This window comes from Diceros bicornis, chromosome 19 (genome assembly GCF_020826845.1).
Source record: "Diceros bicornis minor isolate mBicDic1 chromosome 19, mDicBic1.mat.cur, whole genome shotgun sequence".
Taxonomy (NCBI): domain Eukaryota; kingdom Metazoa; phylum Chordata; class Mammalia; order Perissodactyla; family Rhinocerotidae; genus Diceros; species Diceros bicornis.
Genome location: NC_080758.1, coordinates 25,242,018 through 25,248,017, shown reverse-complemented (window position 1 = coordinate 25,248,017; position 6,000 = coordinate 25,242,018).

The following is a 6,000-nucleotide window of genomic DNA, read 5'->3' as shown; positions in this document are numbered from 1 at the left end:
ACATTTCTGTTTTGTTTTTTGGTGTTTTTTGTGTGCGTGTGAGAAAGATCAGCCCTGAGCTAATATCTACCCATCCTCCTCTTTTTTTTTTTTTTTTTTTTTTGCTGGGGAAGACTGGCCCTGGGCTAACATCCGTGCCCATCTTCCTCCATTTTATATGGGACGCTGCCACAGCATGGCTTGCCAAGCAGTGTGTGGGTGCACGCCCGGATCCGAACCGGCGAACCCCAGGCCGCCGCAGCACAGCGCACGCACTTAACCACTTGCGCCACTGGGCCGGCCCCTGCCTTCCAGCTTCTGGTGGCTCCAGGAGTTCACTAGTTTGTGGCTGCATCACTCCAGTCTCTGCCTCCATCTTCACATGGCCTTCTCCTCTGCTTCCTCTGTCTCTCTCCTCTGTATGTCTCTCCTGAGGATACTTATTGGATTTAGGACTTGGGGCCACCCTGATAAACTCATCTGAAGATGCTTAACTTAACTGCATCCACAAAAACCCTTTTTCCAAATAAAGTCACAATCACAGGTTCTGGAGTCAGGACGTGGATATAGCTTTTGGGGGCCACCATTCAACCCACTACACTTCATTTTTCCGGGATCTAAGGCAGAGCCAAGTGGGGCCTCTCTGAGTTTCAGTTTCCCCCTTTGTGAAAGAGGACGATAGCACAGACTGCTAGGGTTGTCAAGAGGGAAAGATGAGATCATGAATATAAAACAAGTTCTCAGGTTCCTCACGTACAGTAGGTGCTCAATTTTGAATTATTATTATTTGGATGATGTCCCCATGAAATTAGTCACTTTATCGAGTTTCTTGAGTTTCTTTTGAGTATGATACCGAACCTCTTAATCTCAAGTTTGTGTGCCTGATGCACAGCAAGCCAAACACTGAGACATCAGTGCTTGGAGACGGAGAAAGGCCCCATTCGAGTTGGCCAAGATGAGAAGGCAGGAGCATGGGTTTGCTCAAATCCACCTTAACCTGAGCAAAAAAGCAAGGGGGTTTTACACAGCTAAGGGGCTTGGGCAGGAGGAGGAGAGGAGGAAGGAGGAGCTTTGGAGAAACAAATGGGTCACTCCCAATAAGCCCCTTGGCAATCAGGAACAGGCCGCAACCTCCTCGAAGGCATTCAGTTTCTTCTGCAAAACAAACTCACAAATCCTGGAGATCTGAGTCACCCCTCAAGTTAAACAAGAAAACAGCAAATTGACAAGATTCATAACAAAGTCAAAAGGAAATCATGTACTTACTACACGTAATTACTACAGTAATCCTCAGGTACCTGGCTTCAAGAGTCTCTACTAGGCACCATGGGAGTCACAGAGGAAGAGGCAGGCCCAGGATTTGATCCTCTTCCTGAGGCTGCTCTGGTTGGCAAAGGGTACCCACCATCCTCACACTTTGTGATGGTTAATTTTATGTATCAACTTCACCGGGCCGTGGGGTGCCCACATTAAACACTATTTCTGGGTGTGTCTGTGAGTGTGCATTTGAATGATGAGATGAGATGCGATTAGCATTTGAATCAGTGGACTTAGTAAAGTAGATTGCCCTCCCCAATGTGGGTGGGCATCATCCAGTCCCTTGAGGGCCTAAATAGAACAAAATGTGGAGGAAAGGAGGATCCTTCCCTTCCTCACTGCTTGCTGGAGCTGGGACATTGATCTTCTCCTGCCCTGGGAATAAATTATACCACCAGCTTCCCTGGGTCCCCAGCTTGCAGATGGCAGATCATGGGACTTCTTAGTCTCCATAATCAGGAGAGCTAATTGTTCAAAATAAATTCCTCTCTTTCTCTCTCTCTCTCAACATGGATGAATCTCAGATACTATATTGAGTGAAAGAACCCAAACAAAAAAGAGCATGTGCTAATTCCACGTGTATGATGTTCAGGAACAGGCAAAACTAATTTATGTTTATAGAAATTAGAATAGTAGTTACTTTGGCAGTGAGGATTGGGGACCCTTGGGGGGGAAGAGGGAGAATCCCCCTCTGCTCCTTCCCTTAAGGTTCTTATGGCTGCCAAATAATTAACAAGACAGGTTAGCAGGAGAAAATAATACCAAGTTTAACAACATGTATACATGGGAGAAAGCAGGGACACTGCGTTTCTCAACACAATAGCAGAAATTCTTGTCTTAAATGCCATGTTCAGCCAAAGACAAAGGAGGATGTTGGGGGTGGGGGGGTCAGTTATGGGAGATTACCACTAAAGCATAGTAAACAAGAGTAAGGTTATTATGCAGATTTAAGGCCTCAACTTCCACATTGATAAGTCTCTAGAAATGAGGCCATGCCCCCTCTTCCCAATACAGAGAGGGAGATACCTTTACAAATGGAGATCTCCCTCATAAATGTAAATGTCTGCCTGGCAGCTCCTTGCAGGGCCATCCAGAGAATGTGGCCAGAGAGACAGAACTTCTGATAAGATGGGCTTGTTGGTGCCTTTTCTATTGTAACATCTATTTTACGTATACAGCTATCAGATAGAAGATCTGTTCCAGGAAGGAGTTACTATGTCAAATTCTTTAGGCAGTTAGTGGAGGAGGTCAAATGTCCCTCAGAGAAAACAATCAAGGTAAAGAGATATATTTCAGGGTGGCCAAATCTTGATCTCCCACAGTCCTGCCTTTGAAACTAAAAGTTTCACAGTCCTTTTGAAACTTAAAGAAGTTTCATAGTCCAGAAGCTGAGTTGGTAGATGTTCATCTCACTGAACACATTTCTTAGTCCTGATAATAGATCAGTTTAATTAAGTTCATTTTAGAAGTGGTCATGCAGGTGGGCTCCCAAAGTTAGGCTTTATATATTGTGGAAGCAAGCAATCAAGTATTTAATAAGAAGCATTTCTATGGAAACAAAAGTAAAACAAGGTTAGTGGTTGGAGCAAATTGTAAACCAGTTTCTGAGTTCAGAGGACAGCCAGTTAAGCAGATTTTTAGATGTCAGCGTCAAAGTATCTTTTGCAGTTTAAATGTCCCTGATGATGTCATCAGGGAAATCTCTTAAGTTTATGTCAAGTCCATCGGCTTCAGGATAAAGGGCAGGTTCAGTTCTCAGTGATTCCAAATGAAAATGATGGAAAAAATCAAAAACGTTAGTTAGGAGATCTGTAGCCAGATATTTTAGGAGACTAGAAAAAATCAGGATCCAGTCCAGTGAACAGATATAAAAGAAAAAGCTCAAAAGATAATTAACAAAACTAGGATCTAATATCCGCAAATGTATACTATAGTTTTTACTGAAATATAATTTTTCTCTCTAAAATCACCCTCATTTTTATTAAGATAGCCAAATTAAAACTAACTAGTTTGCAAAATAAGTCTAGTTTCAATGAAGTTGGCCCAATTATTTATATAAGTACAGCAAGAATAGCAATTGATCATATCAGCTCTCTTTTTTTTTTTTTCCCCCAAAGCCCCAGTAGATAGTTGTATGTCATAGCTGCACATCCTTCTAGTTGCTGTATGTGGGACGCGGCCTCAGCATGGCGGGAGAAGCAGTGCGTCGGTGTGCACCCGGGATCCGAAGCCGGGCCACCCGTAGTGGAGCGCGCGCACTTAACCGCTAAGCCACGGGGCCGGCCCCATATCAGCTCTTTTAAATCTGCTTTGCTGGAACTTTTTATAAGAAATCTCAGGTTGAACTTCAAAGGCCTCTTGAGGCCAGGAAAGCCAAGCCAAGGATTTTGTCATCAGAATTTACCTGTAATACCTACAGATTTGGGTGAATTCCTCTCTTCCAAGGTTCCCCCAAAATATTTTGAGGTTCCTTGTACCTGCCAGATAAGTGACATTCTTTACTTATCCTGGTAAGTGTTGCTTGGAACATAAGGTACCAGGCCAATATTTCCACATGGCTTTATTCCATCAAGTCCAATCTTCATTCCTCAAAAGCTGTATGGTTATATCGCAAATATGATGTTCCAGTCACAGCCTTGGTAATGTAACCAGTGTTTCCTATTGTGTCCCGTTATAAGGAGAACAGATTCTTATTGAACTTATGCAAATAACTATATTACCATGAAAACAACAGGACTCACTTACTAAAAGTTTCCAAATTCTAGAGGGATCAGGTAGAGAGAAAAAGATAAATATTTTAATTTTGCTTACAAAAGTATCATTTACCAAATTGCTATAAGTCATAGCTAGCTCAGGAGAAAAAAGTTTTCCTTAAATCTGAAAAAACAAAACATTAAAAATTTGGCAATACTTTAAAAGAAAAATCGTAAAAAATTATAATCATCCTTACCAGTTCATTCAGCCCTGTGTAATCCATTCTTGATCTCGATCTTTTTGTTAGCAGCTTCATGAAGTCATCAGTCTCTCTATCAGAGTTCTGTAATTTTTTACCCAGTTCAGTTTTATGATCAGCAAGTTTGTCAGAAACCTGTATTCCACATTAAACGTTCAAGTCCTTTCCGTGAATTTCTCTGAAGATGAAACATGTTTTGTAAAAGCATTAGTGAAAAGAAATGTCTGTAAACGAGACCTCAAAATGGCAATTGACAAAGAAATTTGGTTAATTTTGTGACATACAATACTTTAAAATAATAACTAGAATTATGACTGATAACCAGGACAGATCAGAATTTCAGTAATGTCATACAATTTTAAAACGCCTATATCAATAATATTTGCCCACATAATACCACCTAAGCAGGTTTATCATCACTTGTCTGACAATGCTTCCCATGTAGTGTAACATACTGAATAAGCCTAATAAGTTTAGTATCTTCCTCCTTATAGGAAGAGAGCAAATTTGTTTGAGAAGTTCCAGGGCCCTTTGAAAATTCCCAAAGAAAAAAAGTAAAAAAAAGACTTTATTTAAGATATGAATTTTGGGGAGCTTGTCAAAAATATAAAAAGTCGAGGCAAACAGAGCATTAACAGTTGAAAAAGCCTTAAAAGAGAGACGTCAGTCTTTTGAACACAGGAAATTATTTTAACAGGTTTTTTTTTTTTTTTTCTGTCTTTTAGGTAGAGTTACTACAAGGTAAAGAAAAATCTTTTATAACCTCTCAGATGAAAAGTTCAAGAAAAATTATTCTTTTAAGAGAAAGAAGATCAGGTCCAGCAGCGTGGCTTAGCGGTTAAGTGCGCACACTCCGCTACTGGGAACCCAGGTTCGGATCCCGGGCGCGCACCGATGCACCGCTTCTCTGGCCATGCTGAGGTCGCATCCCACATACAGCAACTAGAAGGATGTGCAGTTATGACATACAACTATCTACTGGGGCTTTGGGGGAAATAATAAATAAATAAAATTATAAAAAAAAGAGAGAAAGAAGATCAAATTTTAATTTTGCATCAGCTTACTTCTGACATTAAAACTCACTTAATTAAATTCATTTTAATCTTAGCCAACTTGACCATGCATAAAACTCTTTTTCCAGAATTCCACTTCCACAAACCTTCTATAACTTTCTTTTTACATTCAGAATTTGTCCCATGTCTTTCTTTTCCCTCCTAGTACTTGAGGACAAATTTATCTTTCTTAATCAATCAAACAAAATATTTCCATTCTTTGTACCTTCTTTATACATCTTACTTTCTTTGTACACAGACATATTTTTCTTAATTTTTAGTAGCTTCAATCACATATACTAATTAGAAATTTTAACCCTTAGAAACCTTAATTTGTAAGTAAAAACTAAGTAAACAATTATAAACTTTTTTTACAGTAGCATTTCATGGCTTGATAAATTTATAAACACTTCAGAATTTCTAGAAATATGTTACTTTACAGTACAATCTTTCAACAAAACACATGTTTACCAATAGACCCAAAATACCTTTTAGTTTTCCTGTAATGAAAAGCCAAAAGTAGACAAATGTACCTTCAGCAATCGATGTCTAATATCTTATTTGGAAATGATCTAGACACTCAATGAATTTTTATCATAAAATTTAGCAAAACTCTAAAGTTTTAAGTCACCAAAAAGAGTTTGGAAGCTGTAAGCACCATAACACATAATTATCGTTTAAAGTTCACCCAACATTCAT